Raw genomic sequence first — 16,165 nt, 5'->3', positions numbered from 1 at the left:
CTTGCAGCCTTTTCATACTTTCTCTGAGCGCCACAAGAATCAAGGCAATGTTTAGGTAAACAACACTAAATCTGCTTCAGACCATATTGAGAGAGTCGAAGAAAAGTTTGGAAAAAGGAAACGCGCTGCATTTTTGCATGTTCCTTTACTAGTATGAGAAATTCAACAACTTTCTAGGAAACATCACTTCATCTGGTTCTACATAAAAACTGTTCAAAAAAGATAGAGGTTGCGTTGGCCGGGAATCGAACACGAGTCAACTGCTTGGAAGGCAGCTATGCTCACCACTATACCACCAACGCACATATTTGCAGCCTTTTCATACTTTCTCTGAGCGCCACAAGAATCAAGGCAATGTTTAGGGAAACAACACTAAATCTGCTTCAGACCATAATGAGAGAGTCGAAGAAAAGTTTGGAAAAAGGAAAAGCGCTGCATTTTTGCATGTTCCTTTACTAGTATGAGAAATTCAACAACTTTCTAGGAAACATCACTTCATCTGGTTCTGACTACTTAAAAACTGTTCAAAAAAGATAGAGTTTGCGTTGGCCGGGAATCAAACCCGGGGCAGCTGCTTGGAAGGCAGCTATGCTCTGCACTATACCACCAACGCACATATTTGCAGCCTTTTCATACTTTCTCTGAGCGCCACAAGAATCAAGGCAATGTTTAGGGAAACAACACTAAATCTGCTTCAGAACATATTGAGAGAGTCGAAGAAAAGTTTGGAAAAAGGAAAAGCGCTGCATTTTTGCATGTTCCTTTACTAGTATTAGAAATTCAAAAACTTTCTAGGAAACATCACTTCATCTGGTTCTGACTACTTAAAAACTGTTCAAAAAAGATAGAGGTTGCGTTGTCCGGGAATCGAACCCGGGTCAACTGCTTGGAAGGCAGCTATGCTCACCACTATACCACCAACGCACATATTTGCAGCCTTTTCATACTTTCTCTGAGCGCCACAAGAATCAAGGCAATGTTTAGAGAAACAACACTAAATCTGCTTCAGACCATAATGAGAGAGTCGAAGAAAAGTTTGGAAAAAGGAAAAGCGCTGCATTTTTGCATGTTCCTTTACTACTATGAGAAATTCAAAAACTTTCTAGGAAACATCACTTCATCTGGTTCTGACTACTTAAAAACTGTTCAAAAAAGATAGAGGTTGCGTTGGCAGGGAATCGAACCCGGGTCAACTGCTTGGAAGGCAGCTATGCTCACCACTATACCACCAACGCACATATTTGCAGCATTTTCATACTTTCTCTGAGCGCCGCAAGAATCAAGGCAATGTTTAGGGAAACAACACTAAATCTGCTTCAGACCATATTGAGAGAGTCGAAGAAAAGTTTGGAAAAAGGAAAAGCGCTGCATTTTTGCATGTTCCTTTACTACTATGAGAAATTCAAAAACTTTCTAGGAAACATCACTTCATCTGGTTCTGACTACTTAAAAACTGTTCAAAAAAGATAGAGGTTGCATTGGCCGGGAATCGAACCCGGGTCAACTGCTTGGAAGGCAGCTATGCTCACCACTATACCACCAACGCACATATTTGCAGCCTTTTCATACTTTCTCTGAGCGCCGCAAGAATCAAGGCAATGTTTAGGGAAACAACACTAAATCTGCTTCAGAACATATTGAGAGAGTCGAAGAAAAGTTTGGAAAAAGGAAAAGCGCTGCATTTTTGTATGTTCTTTCACTAGTATGAGAAATTCAAAAACTTTCTAGGAAACATCACTTCATCTGGTTCTGACTACTTAAAAACTGTTCAAAAAAGATAGAGGTTGCGTTGGCCGGGAATCAAACACGGGTCAACTGCTTGGAAGGCAGCTATGCTCACCACTATACCACCAACGCACATATTTGCAGCCTTTTCATACTTTCTCTGAGCGCCACAAGAATCAAGGCAATGTTTAGGGAAACAACACTAAATCTGCTTCAGAACATATTGAGAGAGTCGAAGAAAAGTTTGGAAAAAGGAAAAGCGCTGCATTTTTGTATGTTCTTTCACTAGTATGAGAAATTCAAAAACTTTCTAGGAAACATCACTTCATCTGGTTCTGACTACTTAAAAACTGTTCAAAAAAGATAGAGGTTACGTTGGCCGGGAATCGAACCCGGGTCAACTGCTTGGAAGGCAGCTATGCTCACCACTATACCACCAACGCACATATTTGCAGCCTTTTCATACTTTCTCTGAGCGCCACAAGAATCAAGGCAATGTTTAGGGAAACAACACTAAATCTGCTTCAGAACATATTGAGAGAGTCGAAGAAAAGTTTGGAAAAAGGAAAAGCGCTGCATTTTTGTATGTTCTTTCACTAGTATGAGAAATTCAAAAACTTTCTAGGAAACATCACTTCATCTGGTTCTGACTACTTAAAAACTGTTCAAAAAAGATAGAGGTTGCGTAGGCCGGGAATCGAACCCGGGTCAACTGCTTGGAAGGCAGCTATGCTCACCACTATACCACCAACGCACATACTTGCAGCCTTTTCATACTTTCTCTGAGCGCCACAAGAATCAAGGCAATGTTTAGGTAAACAACACTAAATCTGCTTCAGACCATATTGAGAGAGTCGAAGAAAAGTTTGGAAAAAGGAAACGCGCTGCATTTTTGCATGTTCCTTTACTAGTATGAGAAATTCAACAACTTTCTAGGAAACATCACTTCATCTGGTTCTACATAAAAACTGTTCAAAAAAGATAGAGGTTGCGTTGGCCGGGAATCGAACCCGGGTCAACTGCTTGGAAGGCAGCTATGCTCACCACTATACCACCAACGCACATATTTGCAGCCTTTTGATACTTTCTCTGAGCGCCACAAGAATCAAGGCAATGTTTAGGGAAACAACACTAAATCTGCTTCAGACCATAATGAGAGAGTCGAAGAAAAGTTTGGAAAAAGGAAAAGCGCTGCATTTTTGCATGTTCCTTTACTAGTATGAGAAATTCAACAACTTTCTAGGAAACATCATTTCATCTGGTTCTACATAAAAACTGTTCAAAAAAGATAGAGGTTGCGTTGGCCGGGAATCGAACCCGGGTCAACTGCTTGGAAGGCAGCTATGCTCACCACTATACCACCAACGCACATATTTGCAGCCTTTTCATACTTTCTCTGAGCGCCGCAAGCATCAAGGCAATGTTTAGGGAAACAACACTAAATCTGCTTCAGACCATATTGAGAGAGTCGAAGAAAAGTTTGGAAAAAGGAAAAGCGCTGCATTTTTGCATGTTCCTTTACTACTATGAGAAATTCAAAAACTTTCTAGGAAACATCACTTCATCTGGTTCTGACTACTTAAAAACTGTTCAAAAAAGATAGAGGTTGCGTTGGCCGGGAATCGAACACGAGTCAACTGCTTGGAAGGCAGCTATGCTCACCACTATACCACCAACGCACATATTTGCAGCCTTTTCATACTTTCTCTGAGCGCCACAAGAATCAAGGCAATGTTTAGGGAAACAACACTAAATCTGCTTCAGACCATATTGAGAGAGTCGAAGAAAAGTTTGGAAAAAGGAAAAGCGCTGCATTTTTGCATGTTCTTTCACTAGTATGAGAAATTCAAAAACTTTCTAGGAAACATCACTTCATCTGGTTCTGACTACTTAAAAACTGTTCAAAAAAGATAGAGGTTGCGTTGGCCGGGAATCGAACCCGGGTCAACTGCTTGGAAGGCAGCTATGCTCACCACTATACCACCAACGCACATATTTGCAGCCTTTTCATACTTTCTCTGAGCGCCGCAAGAATCAAGGCAATGTTTAGGGAAACAACACTAAATCTGCTTCAGACCATATTGAGAGAGTCGAAGAAAAGTTTGGAAAAAGGAAAAGCGCTGCATTTTTGCATGTTCTTTCACTAGTATGAGAAATTCAAAAACTTTCTAGGAAACATCACTTCATCTGGTTCTGACTACTTAAAAACTGTTCAAAAAAGATAGAGGTTGCGTTGGCCGGGAATCGAACCCGGGTCAACTGCTTGGAAGGCAGCTATGCTCACCACTATACCACCAACGCACATATTTGCAGCCTTTTCATACTTTCTCTGAGCGCCGCAAGAATCAAGGCAATGTTTAGGGAAACAACACTAAATCTGCTTCAGACCATATTGAGAGAGTCGAAGAAAAGTTTGGAAAAAGGAAAAGCGCTGCATTTTTGCATGTTCCTAAACTACTATGAGAAATTCAAAAACTTTCTAGGAAACATCACTTCATCTGGTTCTGACTACTTAAAAACTGTTCAAAAAAGATAGAGGTTGCGTTGGCCGGGAATCGACCACGGGTCAACTGCTTGGAAGGCAGCTATGCTCACCACTATACCACCAACGCACATATTTGCAGCCTTTTCATACTTTCTCTGAGCGCCACAAGAATCAAGGCAATGTTTAGGGAAACAACACTAAATCTGCTTCAGAACATATTGAGAGAGTCGAAGAAAAGTTTGGAAAAAGGAAAAGCGCTGCATTTTTGTATGTTCTTTCACTAGTATGAGAAATTCAAAAACTTTCTAGGAAACATCACTTCATCTGGTTCTGACTACTTAAAAACTGTTCAAAAAAGATAGAGGTTGCGTAGGCCGGGAATCGAACCCGGGTCAACTGCTTGGAAGGCAGCTATGCTCACCACTATACCACCAACGCACATACTTGCAGCCTTTTCATACTTTCTCTGAGCGCCACAAGAATCAAGGCAATGTTTAGGTAAACAACACTAAATCTGCTTCAGACCATATTGAGAGAGTCGAAGAAAAGTTTGGAAAAAGGAAACGCGCTGCATTTTTGCATGTTCCTTTACTAGTATGAGAAATTCAACAACTTTCTAGGAAACATCACTTCATCTGGTTCTGACTACTTAAAAACTGTTCAAAAAAGATAGAGGTTGCGTAGGCCAGGAATCGAACCCGGGTCAACTGCTTGGAAGGCAGCTATGCTCACCACTATACCACCAACGCACATACTTGCAGCCTTTTCATACTTTCTCTGAGCGCCACAAGAATCAAGGCAATGTTTAGGTAAACAACACTAAATCTGCTTCAGACCATATTGAGAGAGTCGAAGAAAAGTTTGGAAAAAGGAAACGCGCTGCATTTTTGCATGTTCCTTTACTAGTATGAGAAATTCAACAACTTTCTAGGAAACATCACTTCATCTGGTTCTACATAAAAACTGTTCAAAAAAGATAGAGGTTGCGTTGGCCGGGAATCGAACACGAGTCAACTGCTTGGAAGGCAGCTATGCTCACCACTATACCACCAACGCACATATTTGCAGCCTTTTCATACTTTCTCTGAGCGCCACAAGAATCAAGGCAATGTTTAGGGAAACAACACTAAATCTGCTTCAGACCATAATGAGAGAGTCGAAGAAAAGTTTGGAAAAAGGAAAAGCGCTGCATTTTTGCATGTTCCTTTACTAGTATGAGAAATTCAACAACTTTCTAGGAAACATCACTTCATCTGGTTCTGACTACTTAAAAACTGTTCAAAAAAGATAGAGTTTGCGTTGGCCGGGAATCAAACCCGGGGCAGCTGCTTGGAAGGCAGCTATGCTCTGCACTATACCACCAACGCACATATTTGCAGCCTTTTCATACTTTCTCTGAGCGCCACAAGAATCAAGGCAATGTTTAGGGAAACAACACTAAATCTGCTTCAGAACATATTGAGAGAGTCGAAGAAAAGTTTGGAAAAAGGAAAAGCGCTGCATTTTTGCATGTTCCTTTACTAGTATTAGAAATTCAAAAACTTTCTAGGAAACATCACTTCATCTGGTTCTGACTACTTAAAAACTGTTCAAAAAAGATAGAGGTTGCGTTGTCCGGGAATCGAACCCGGGTCAACTGCTTGGAAGGCAGCTATGCTCACCACTATACCACCAACGCACATATTTGCAGCCTTTTCATACTTTCTCTGAGCGCCACAAGAATCAAGGCAATGTTTAGAGAAACAACACTAAATCTGCTTCAGACCATAATGAGAGAGTCGAAGAAAAGTTTGGAAAAAGGAAAAGCGCTGCATTTTTGCATGTTCCTTTACTACTATGAGAAATTCAAAAACTTTCTAGGAAACATCACTTCATCTGGTTCTGACTACTTAAAAACTGTTCAAAAAAGATAGAGGTTGCGTTGGCAGGGAATCGAACCCGGGTCAACTGCTTGGAAGGCAGCTATGCTCACCACTATACCACCAACGCACATATTTGCAGCATTTTCATACTTTCTCTGAGCGCCGCAAGAATCAAGGCAATGTTTAGGGAAACAACACTAAATCTGCTTCAGACCATATTGAGAGAGTCGAAGAAAAGTTTGGAAAAAGGAAAAGCGCTGCATTTTTGCATGTTCCTTTACTACTATGAGAAATTCAAAAACTTTCTAGGAAACATCACTTCATCTGGTTCTGACTACTTAAAAACTGTTCAAAAAAGATAGAGGTTGCGTTGGCCGGGAATCGAACCCGGGTCAACTGCTTGGAAGGCAGCTATGCTCACCACTATACCACCAACGCACATATTTGCAGCCTTTTCATACTTTCTCTGAGCGCCACAAGAATCAAGGCAATGTTTAGGGAAACAACACTAAATCTGCTTCAGAACATATTGAGAGAGTCGAAGAAAAGTTTGGAAAAAGGAAAAGCGCTGCATTTTTGTATGTTCTTTCACTAGTATGAGAAATTCAAAAACTTTCTAGGAAACATCACTTCATCTGGTTCTGACTACTTAAAAACTGTTCAAAAAAGATAGAGGTTGCGTTGGCCGGGAATCGAACCCGGGTCAACTGCTTGGAAGGCAGCTATGCTCACCACTATACCACCAACGCACATATTTGCAGCCTTTTCATACTTTCTCTGAGCGCCACAAGAATCAAGGCAATGTTTAGGGAAACAACACTAAATCTGCTTCAGAACATATTGAGAGAGTCGAAGAAAAGTTTGGAAAAAGGAAAAGCGCTGCATTTTTGTATGTTCTTTCACTAGTATGAGAAATTCAACAACTTTCTAGGAAACATCACTTCATCTGGTTCTACATAAAAACTGTTCAAAAAAGATAGAGGTTGCGTTGGCCGGGAATCGAACCCAGGTCAACTGCTTGGAAGGCAGCTATGCTCACCACTATACCATCAACGCACATATTTGCAACCTTTTCATACTTTCTCTGAGCGCCACAAGAATCAAGGCAATGTTTAGGGAAACAACACTAAATCTGCTTCAGACCATATTGAGAGAGTCGAAGAAAAGTTTGGAAAAAGGAAAAGCGCTGCATTTTTGCATGTTCCTTCACTAGTATGAGAAATTCAAAAACTTTCTAGGAAACATCACTTCATCTGGTTCTGACTACTTAAAAACTGTTCAAAAAAGATAGAGTTTGCGTTGGCCGGGAATCGAACCCGGGTCAACTGCTTGGAAGGCAGCTATGCTCATCACTATACAACCAACGCACATATTTGCAGCCTTTTCATACTTTCTCTGAGCGCCGCAAGAATCAAGGCAATGTTTAGGGAAACAACACTAAATCTGCTTCAGACCATATTGAGAGAGTCGAAGAAAAGTTTTGAAAAAGGAAAAGCGCTGCATTTTTGCATGTTCCTTTACTACTATGAGAAATTCAAAAACTTTCTAGGAAACATCACTTCATCTGGTTCTGACTACTTAAAAACTGTTCAAAAAAGATAGAGGTTGCGTTGGCCGGGAATCGAACCCGGGTCAACTGCTTGGAAGGCAGCTATGCTCACCACTATACCACCAACGCACATATTTGCAGCCTTTTCATACTTTCTCTGAGCGCCACAAGATTCAAGGCAATGTTTAGGGAAACAACACTAAATCTGCTTCAGACCATATTGAGAGAGTCGAAGAAAAGTTTGGAAAAAGGAAAAGCGCTGCATTTTTGTATGTTCTTTCACTAGTATGAGAAATTCAAAAACTTTCTAGGAAACATCACTTCATCTGGTTCTGACTACTTAAAAACTGTTCAAAAAAGATAGAGGTTGCGTTGGCCGGGAATCGAACCCGGGTCAACTGCTTGGAAGGCAGCTATGCTCACCACTATACCACCAACGCACATATTTGCAGCCTTTTCATACTTTCTCTGAGCGCCACAAGAATCAAGGCAATGTTTAGGGAAACAACACTAAATCTGCTTCAGACCATATTGAGAGAGTCGAAGAAAAGTTTGGAAAAAGGAAAAGCGCTGCATTTTTGCATGTTCCTTTACTAGTATGAGAAATTCAAAAACTTTCTAGGAAACATCACTTCATCTGGTTCTGACTACTTAAAAACTGTTCAAAAAAGATAGAGGTTGCGTTGGCCGGGAATCGAACCCGGGTCAACTGCTTGGAAGGCAGCTATGCTCACCACTATACCACCAACGCACATATTTGCAGCCTTTTCATACTTTCTCTGAGCGCCACAAGAATCAAGGCAATGTTTAGGGAAACAACACTAAATCTGCTTCAGACCATATTGAGAGAGTCGAAGAAAAGTTTGGAAAAAGGAAAAGCGCTGCATTTTTGCATGTTCTTTCACTAGTATGAGAAATTCAAAAACTTTCTAGGAAACATCACTTCATCTGGTTCTGACTACTTAAAAACTGTTCAAAAAAGATAGAGGTTGCGTTGGCCGGGAATTGAACCCGGGTCAACTGCTTGGAAGGCAGCTATGCTCACCACTATACCACCAACGCACATATTTGCAGCCTTTTCATACTTTCTCTGAGCGCCGCAAGAATCAAGGCAATGTTTAGGGAAACAACACTAAATCTGCTTCAGACCATATTGAGAGAGTCGAAGAAAAGTTTGGAAAAAGGAAAAGCGCTGCATTTTTGCATGTTCTTTCACTAGTATGAGAAATTCAAAAACTTTCTAGGAAACATCACTTCATCTGGTTCTGACTACTTAAAAACTGTTCAAAAAAGATAGAGGTTGCATTGGCCGGGAATCGACCCCGGGTCAACTGCTTGGAAGGCAGCTATGCTCACCACTATACCACCAACGCACATATTTGCAGCCTTTTCATACTTTCTCTGAGCGCCGCAAGAATCAAGGCAATGTTTAGGGAAACAACACTAAATCTGCTTCAGACCATATTGAGAGAGTCGAAGAAAAGTTTGGAAAAAGGAAAAGCGCTGCATTTTTGCATGTTCCTTTACTACTATGAGAAATTCAAAAACTTTCTAGGAAACATCACTTCATCTGGTTCTGACTACTTAAAAACTGTTCAAAAAAGATAGAGGTTGCGTTGGCCGGGAATCGAACCCGGGTCAACTGCTTGGAAGGCAGCTATGCTCACCACTATACCACCAACGCACATATTTGCAGCCTTTTCATACTTTCTCTGAGCGCCACAAGAATCAAGGCAATGTTTAGGGAAACAACACTAAATCTGCTTCAGAACATATTGAGAGAGTCGAAGAAAAGTTTGGAAAAAGGAAAAGCGCTGCATTTTTGTATGTTCTTTCACTAGTATGAGAAATTCAAAAACTTTCTAGGAAACATCACTTCATCTGGTTCTGACTACTTAAAAACTGTTCAAAAAAGATAGAGGTTGCGTTGGCCGGGAATCGAACCCGGGTCAACTGCTTGGAAGGCAGCTATGCTCACCACTATACCACCAACGCACATATTTGCAGCCTTTTCATACTTTCTCTGAGCGCCACAAGAATCAAGGCAATGTTTAGGGAAACAACACTAAATCTGCTTCAGACCATATTGAGAGAGTCGAAGAATAGTTTGGAAAAAGGAAAAGCGCTGCATTTTTTCATGTTCCTTTACTAGTATGAGAAATTCAACAACTTTCTAGGAAACATCACTTCATCTGGTTCTGACTACTTAAAAACTGTTCAAAAAAGATAGAGGTTGCGTTGGCCGGGAATCGAACACGAGTCAACTGCTTGGAAGTCAGCTATGCTCACCACTATACCACCAACGCACATATTTGCAGCCTTTTCATACTTTCTCTGAGCGCCACAAGAATCAAGGCAATGTTTAGGGAAACAACACTAAATCTGCTTCAGAACATATTGAGAGAGTCGAAGAAAAGTTTGGAAAAAGGAAAAGTGCTGCATTTTTGTATGTTCTTTCACTAGTATGAGAAATTCAAAAACTTTCTAGGAAACATCACTTCATCTGGTTCTGACTACTTAAAAACTGTTCAAAAAAGATAGAGGTTGCGTTGGCCGGGAATCGAACCCGGGTCAACTGCTTGGAAGGCAGCTATGCTCACCACTATACCACCAACGCACATATTTGCAGCCTTTTCATACTTTCTCTGAGCGCCACAAGAATCAAGGCAATGTTTAGGGAAACAACACTAAATCTGCTTCAGAACATATTGAGAGAGTCGAAGAAAAGTTTGGAAAAAGGAAAAGCGCTGCATTTTTGTATGTTCTTTCACTAGTATGAGAAATTCAAAAATTTTCTAGGAAACATCACTTCATCTGGTTCTGACTACTTAAAAACTGTTCAAAAAAGATAGAGGTTGCGTTGGCCGGGAATCGACCCCGGGTCAACTGCTTGGAAGGCAGCTATGCTCACCACTATACCACCAACGCACATATTTGCAACCTTTTCATACTTTCTCTGAGCGCCGCAAGAATCAAGGCAATGTTTAGGGAAACAACACTAAATCTGCTTCAGACCATATTGAGAGAGTCGAAGAAAAGTTTGGAAAAAGGAAAAGCGCTGCATTTTTGCATGTTCCTTTACTACTATGAGAAATTCAAAAACTTTCTAGGAAACATCACTTCATCTGGTTCTGACTACTTAAAAACTGTTCAAAAAAGATAGAGGTTGCGTTGGCCGGGAATCGAACACGAGTCAACTGCTTGGAAGGCAGCTATGCTCACCACTATACCACCAACGCACATATTTGCAGCCTTTTCATACTTTCTCTGAGCGCCACAAGAATCAAGGCAATGTTTAGGGAAACAACACTAAATCTGCTTCAGACCATATTGAGAGAGTCGAAGAAAAGTTTGGAAAAAGGAAAAGCGCTGCATTTTTGCATGTTCTTTCACTAGTATGAGAAATTCAAAAACTTTCTAGGAAACATCACTTCATCTGGTTCTGACTACTTAAAAACTGTTCAAAAAAGATAGAGGTTGCGTTGGCCGGGAATCGAACCCGGGTCAACTGCTTGGAAGGCAGCTATGCTCACCACTATACCACCAACGCACATATTTGCAGCCTTTTCATACTTTCTCTGAGCGCCGCAAGAATCAAGGCAATGTTTAGGGAAACAACACTAAATCTGCTTCAGACCATATTGAGAGAGTCGAAGAAAAGTTTGGAAAAAGGAAAAGCGCTGCATTTTTGCATGTTCTTTCACTAGTATGAGAAATTCAAAAACTTTCTAGGAAACATCACTTCATCTGGTTCTGACTACTTAAAAACTGTTCAAAAAAGATAGAGGTTGCGTTGGCCGGGAATCGACCCCCGGTCAACTGCTTGGAAGGCAGCTATGCTCACCACTATACCACCAACGCACATATTTGCAACCTTTTCATACTTTCTCTGAGCGCCGCAAGAATCAAGGCAATGTTTAGGGAAACAACACTAAATCTGCTTCAGACCATATTGAGAGAGTCGAAGAAAAGTTTGGAAAAAGGAAAAGCGCTGCATTTTTGCATGTTCCTTTACTACTATGAGAAATTCAAAAACTTTCTAGGAAACATCACTTCATCTGGTTCTGACTACTTAAAAACTGTTCAAAAAAGATTGAGGTTGCGTTGGCCGGGAATCGAACACGAGTCAACTGCTTGGAAGGCAGCTATGCTCACCACTATACCACCAACGCACATATTTGCAGCCTTTTCATACTTTCTCTGAGCGCCACAAGAATCAAGGCAATGTTTAGGGAAACAACACTAAATCTGCTTCAGACCATATTGAGAGAGTCGAAGAAAAGTTTGGAAAAAGGAAAAGCGCTGCATTTTTGCATGTTCTTTCACTAGTATGAGAAATTCAAAAACTTTCTAGGAAACATCACTTCATCTGGTTCTGACTACTTAAAAACTGTTCAAAAAAGATAGAGGTTGCGTTGGCCGGGAATCGAACCCGGGTCAACTGCTTGGAAGGCAGCTATGCTCACCACTATACCACCAACGCACATATTTGCAGCCTTTTCATACTTTCTCTGAGCGCCGCAAGAATCAAGGCAATGTTTAGGGAAACAACACTAAATCTGCTTCAGACCATATTGAGAGAGTCGAAGAAAAGTTTGGAAAAAGGAAAAGCGCTGCATTTTTGCATGTTCTTTCACTAGTATGAGAAATTCAAAAACTTTCTAGGAAACATCACTTCATCTGGTTCTGACTACTTAAAAACTGTTCAAAAAAGATAGAGGTTGCGTTGGCCGGGAATCGACCCCGGGTCAACTGCTTGGAAGGCAGCTATGCTCACCACTATACCACCAACGCACATATTTGCAGCCTTTTCATACTTTCTCTGAGCGCCACAAGAATCAAGGCAATGTTTAGGGAAACAACACTAAATCTGCTTCAGACCATATTGAGAGAGTCGAAGAAAAGTTTGGAAAAAGGAAAAGCGCTGCATTTTTGCATGTTCTTTCACTACTATGAGAAATTCAAAAACTTTCTAGGAAACATCACTTCATCTGGTTCTGACTACTTAAAAACTGTTCAAAAAAGATAGAGGTTGCGTTGGCCGGGAATCGAACACGGGTCAACTGCTTGGAAGGCAGCTATGCTCACCACTATACCACCAACGCACATATTTGCAGCCTTTTCATACTTTCTCTGAGCGCCACAAGAATCAAGGCAATGTTTAGGGAAACAACACTAAATCTGCTTCAGAACATATTGAGAGAGTCGAAGAAAAGTTTGGAAAAAGGAAAAGCGCTGCATTTTTGTATGTTCTTTCACTAGTATGAGAAATTCAAAAACTTTCTAGGAAACATCACTTCATCTGGTTCTGACTACTTAAAAACTGTTCAAAAAAGATAGAGGTTGCGTTGGCCGGGAATCGAACCCGGGTCAACTGCTTGGAAGGCAGCTATGCTCACCACTATACCACCAACGCACATATTTGCAGCCTTTTCATACTTTCTCTGAGCGCCACAAAAATCAAGGCAATGTTTAGGGAAACAACACTAAATCTGCTTCAGACCATATTGAGAGAGTCGAAGAAAAGTTTGGAAAAAGGAAACGCGCTGCATTTTTGCATGTTCCTTTACTAGTATGAGAAATTCAACAACTTTCTAGGAAACATCACTTCATCTGGTTCTACATAAAAACTGTTCAAAAAAGATAGAGGTTGCGTTGGCCGGGAATCGAACCCGGGTCAACTGCTTGGAAGGCAGCTATGCTCACCACTATACCACCAACGCACATATTTGCAGCCTTTTCATACTTTCTCTGAGCGCCACAAGAATCAAGGCAATGTTTAGGGAAACAACACTAAATCTGCTTCAGACCATATTGAGAGAGTCGAAGAAAAGTTTGGAAAAAGGAAAAGCGCTGCATTTTTGCATGTTCCTTTACTACTATGAGAAATTCAAAAACTTTCTAGGAAACATCACTTCATCTGGTTCTGACTACTTAAAAACTGTTCAAAAAAGATAGAGGTTGCGTTGGCCGGGAATCGACCCCGGGTCAACTGCTTGGAAGGCAGCTATGCTCACCACTATACCACCAACGCACATATTTGCAGCCTTTTCATACTTTCTCTGAGCGCCGCAAGAATCAAGGCAATGTTTAGGGAAACAACACTAAATCTGCTTCAGACCATATTGAGAGAGTCGAAGAAAAGTTTGGAAAAAGGAAAAGCGCTGCATTTTTGCATGTTCCTTTACTACTATGAGAAATTCAAAAACTTTCTAGGAAACATCACTTCATCTGGTTCTGACTACTTAAAAACTGTTCAAAAAAGATAGAGGTTGCGTTGGCCGGGAATCGAACCCGGGTCAACTGCTTGGAAGGCAGCTATGCTCACCACTATACCACCAACGCACATATTTGCAGCCTTTTCATACTTTCTCTGAGCGCCACAAGAATCAAGGCAATGTTTAGGGAAACAACACTAAATCTGCTTCAGAACATATTGAGAGAGTTGAAGAAAAGTTTGGAAAAAGGAAAAGCGCTGCATTTTTGTATGTTCTTTCACTAGTATGAGAAATTCAAAAACTTTCTAGGAAACATCACTTCATCTGGTTCTGACTACTTAAAAACTGTTCAAAAAAGAAAGAGGTTGCGTTGGCCGGGAATCGAACCCGGGTCAACTGCTTTGAAGGCAGCTATGCTCACCACTATACCACCAACGCACATATTTGCAGCCTTTTCATACTTTCTCTGAGCGCCACAAGAATCAAGGCAATGTTTAGGGAAACAACACTAAATCTGCTTCAGAACATATTGAGAGAGTCGAAGAAAAGTTTGGAAAAAGGAAAAGCGCTGCATTTTTGCATGTTCCTTTACTAGTATGAGAAATTCAACAACTTTCTAGGAAACATCACTTCATCTGGTTCTACATAAAAAATGTTCAAAAAAGATAGAGGTTGCATTGGCCGGGAATCGAACCCGAGTCAACTGCTTGGAAGGCAGCTATGCTCACCACTATACCACCAACGCACATATTTGCAGCCTTTTCATACTTTCTCTGAGCGCCGCAAGAATCAAGGCAATGTTTAGGGAAACAACACTAAATCTGCTTCAGACCATATTGAGAGAGTCGAAGAAAAGTTTGGAAAAAGGAAAAGCGCTGCATTTTTGCATGTTCCTTTACTACTATGAGAAATTCAAAAACTTTCTAGGAAACATCACTTCATCTGGTTCTGACTACTTAAAAACTGTTCAAAAAAGATAGAGGTTGCGTTGGCCGGGAATCGAACACGGGTCAACTGCTTGGAAGGCAGCTATGCTCACCACTATACCACCAACGCACATATTTGCAGCCTTTTCATACTTTCTCTGAGCGCCACAAGAATCAAGGCAATGTTTAGGGAAACAACACTAAATCTGCTTCAGAACATATTGAGAGAGTCGAAGAAAAGTTTGGAAAAAGGAAAAGCACTGCATTTTTCCATGTTCTTTCACTAGTATGAGAAATTCAACAACTTTCTAGGAAACATCACTTCATCTGGTTCTACATAAAAACTGTTCAAAAACACTAGAAGTTGCGTTGGCCGGGAATCGAACCCGGGTCAACTGCTTGGAAGGCAGCTATGCTCACCACTATACCACCAACGCACATATTTGCAGCCTTTTCATACTTTCTCTGAGCGCCACAAGAATCAAGGCAATGTTTAGGGAAACAACACTAAATCTGCTTCAGACCATATTGAGAGAGTCGAAGAAAAGTTTGGAAAAAGGAAAAGCGCTGCATTTTTGCATGTTCTTTCACTAGTATGAGAAATTCAAAAACTTTCTAGGAAACATCACTTCATCTGGTTCTGACAACTTAAAAACTGTTCAAAAAAGATAGAGGTTGCGTTGGCCGGGAATCGAACCCGGGTCAACTGCTTGGAAGGCAGCTATGCTCACCACTATACCACCAACGCACATATTTGCAGCCTTTTCATACTTTCTCTGAGCGCCACAAGAATCAAGGCAATGTTTAGGGAAACAACACTAAATCTGCTTCAGACCATATTGAGAGAGTTGAAGAAAAGTTTGGAAAAAGGAAAAGCGCTGCATTTTTGCATGTTCTTTCACTAGTATGAGAAATTCAAAAACTTTCTAGGAAACATCACTTCATCTGGTTCTGACTACTTAAAAACTGTTCAAAAAAGATAGAGGTTGCGTTGGCCGGGAATCGAACCCGGGTCAACTGCTTGGAAGGCAGCTATGCTCACCACTATACCACCAACGCACATATTTGCAGCCTTTTCATACTTTCTCTGAGCGCCACAAGAATCAAGGCAATGTTTAGGGAAACAACACTAAATCTGCTTCAGACCATATTGAGAGAGTTGAAGAAAAGTTTGGAAAAAGGAAAAGCGCTGCATTTTTGCATGTTCCTTTACTAGTATGAGAAATTCAACAACTTTCTAGGAAACATCACTTCATCTGGTTCTGACTACTTAAAAACTGTTCAAAAAAGATAGAGGTTGCGTTGGCCGGGAATCGAACCCGGGTCAACTGCTTGGAAGGCAGCTATGCTCACCACTATAGCACCAACGCACATATTTGCAGCCTTTTCATACTTTCTCT

General features: G+C 40.9%; 20 non-coding genes across 20 annotated transcripts; all 20 read right to left on the bottom strand.

The window, feature by feature from the left end:
* Nucleotides 1-2,714: 2,714 nt before the first annotated feature.
* On the bottom strand, nucleotides 2,715-2,786 carry TRNAG-UCC (transfer RNA glycine (anticodon UCC)). Its single transcript has one exon. It is a non-coding gene; the product is annotated as a tRNA-Gly (tRNA).
* Nucleotides 2,787-3,021: 235 nt separating this feature from the next.
* On the bottom strand, nucleotides 3,022-3,093 carry TRNAG-UCC (transfer RNA glycine (anticodon UCC)). Its single transcript has one exon. It is a non-coding gene; the product is annotated as a tRNA-Gly (tRNA).
* A 550-nt stretch (nucleotides 3,094-3,643) lies between these two features.
* On the bottom strand, nucleotides 3,644-3,715 carry TRNAG-UCC (transfer RNA glycine (anticodon UCC)). The gene has a single exon. It is a non-coding gene; the product is annotated as a tRNA-Gly (tRNA).
* Nucleotides 3,716-3,954: 239 nt separating this feature from the next.
* TRNAG-UCC (transfer RNA glycine (anticodon UCC)) lies at nucleotides 3,955-4,026 on the bottom strand. Its single transcript has one exon. It is a non-coding gene; the product is annotated as a tRNA-Gly (tRNA).
* A 2,412-nt stretch (nucleotides 4,027-6,438) lies between these two features.
* TRNAG-UCC (transfer RNA glycine (anticodon UCC)) lies at nucleotides 6,439-6,510 on the bottom strand. Its single transcript has one exon. It is a non-coding gene; the product is annotated as a tRNA-Gly (tRNA).
* A 239-nt stretch (nucleotides 6,511-6,749) lies between these two features.
* TRNAG-UCC (transfer RNA glycine (anticodon UCC)) lies at nucleotides 6,750-6,821 on the bottom strand. Its single transcript has one exon. It is a non-coding gene; the product is annotated as a tRNA-Gly (tRNA).
* Nucleotides 6,822-7,678: 857 nt separating this feature from the next.
* TRNAG-UCC (transfer RNA glycine (anticodon UCC)) lies at nucleotides 7,679-7,750 on the bottom strand. Its single transcript has one exon. It is a non-coding gene; the product is annotated as a tRNA-Gly (tRNA).
* A 239-nt stretch (nucleotides 7,751-7,989) lies between these two features.
* TRNAG-UCC (transfer RNA glycine (anticodon UCC)) lies at nucleotides 7,990-8,061 on the bottom strand. Its single transcript has one exon. It is a non-coding gene; the product is annotated as a tRNA-Gly (tRNA).
* Nucleotides 8,062-8,300: 239 nt separating this feature from the next.
* Nucleotides 8,301-8,372, bottom strand: TRNAG-UCC (transfer RNA glycine (anticodon UCC)). Its single transcript has one exon. It is a non-coding gene; the product is annotated as a tRNA-Gly (tRNA).
* Nucleotides 8,373-9,233: 861 nt separating this feature from the next.
* TRNAG-UCC (transfer RNA glycine (anticodon UCC)) lies at nucleotides 9,234-9,305 on the bottom strand. Its single transcript has one exon. It is a non-coding gene; the product is annotated as a tRNA-Gly (tRNA).
* Nucleotides 9,306-9,544: 239 nt separating this feature from the next.
* Nucleotides 9,545-9,616, bottom strand: TRNAG-UCC (transfer RNA glycine (anticodon UCC)). The gene has a single exon. It is a non-coding gene; the product is annotated as a tRNA-Gly (tRNA).
* A 550-nt stretch (nucleotides 9,617-10,166) lies between these two features.
* Nucleotides 10,167-10,238, bottom strand: TRNAG-UCC (transfer RNA glycine (anticodon UCC)). The gene has a single exon. It is a non-coding gene; the product is annotated as a tRNA-Gly (tRNA).
* An 861-nt stretch (nucleotides 10,239-11,099) lies between these two features.
* On the bottom strand, nucleotides 11,100-11,171 carry TRNAG-UCC (transfer RNA glycine (anticodon UCC)). Its single transcript has one exon. It is a non-coding gene; the product is annotated as a tRNA-Gly (tRNA).
* Nucleotides 11,172-12,032: 861 nt separating this feature from the next.
* TRNAG-UCC (transfer RNA glycine (anticodon UCC)) lies at nucleotides 12,033-12,104 on the bottom strand. The gene has a single exon. It is a non-coding gene; the product is annotated as a tRNA-Gly (tRNA).
* Nucleotides 12,105-12,965: 861 nt separating this feature from the next.
* TRNAG-UCC (transfer RNA glycine (anticodon UCC)) lies at nucleotides 12,966-13,037 on the bottom strand. The gene has a single exon. It is a non-coding gene; the product is annotated as a tRNA-Gly (tRNA).
* Nucleotides 13,038-13,272: 235 nt separating this feature from the next.
* On the bottom strand, nucleotides 13,273-13,344 carry TRNAG-UCC (transfer RNA glycine (anticodon UCC)). Its single transcript has one exon. It is a non-coding gene; the product is annotated as a tRNA-Gly (tRNA).
* A 550-nt stretch (nucleotides 13,345-13,894) lies between these two features.
* Nucleotides 13,895-13,966, bottom strand: TRNAG-UCC (transfer RNA glycine (anticodon UCC)). The gene has a single exon. It is a non-coding gene; the product is annotated as a tRNA-Gly (tRNA).
* A 1,164-nt stretch (nucleotides 13,967-15,130) lies between these two features.
* On the bottom strand, nucleotides 15,131-15,202 carry TRNAG-UCC (transfer RNA glycine (anticodon UCC)). Its single transcript has one exon. It is a non-coding gene; the product is annotated as a tRNA-Gly (tRNA).
* A 239-nt stretch (nucleotides 15,203-15,441) lies between these two features.
* Nucleotides 15,442-15,513, bottom strand: TRNAG-UCC (transfer RNA glycine (anticodon UCC)). Its single transcript has one exon. It is a non-coding gene; the product is annotated as a tRNA-Gly (tRNA).
* Nucleotides 15,514-15,752: 239 nt separating this feature from the next.
* Nucleotides 15,753-15,824, bottom strand: TRNAG-UCC (transfer RNA glycine (anticodon UCC)). The gene has a single exon. It is a non-coding gene; the product is annotated as a tRNA-Gly (tRNA).
* Between the last annotated feature and the right edge of the window lie 341 nt (nucleotides 15,825-16,165).

Source organism: Engystomops pustulosus, chromosome 3 (genome assembly GCF_040894005.1).
Source record: "Engystomops pustulosus chromosome 3, aEngPut4.maternal, whole genome shotgun sequence".
NCBI lineage: Eukaryota > Metazoa > Chordata > Amphibia > Anura > Leptodactylidae > Engystomops > Engystomops pustulosus.
This window is presented reverse-complemented; position numbering and strand designations above follow the sequence as displayed.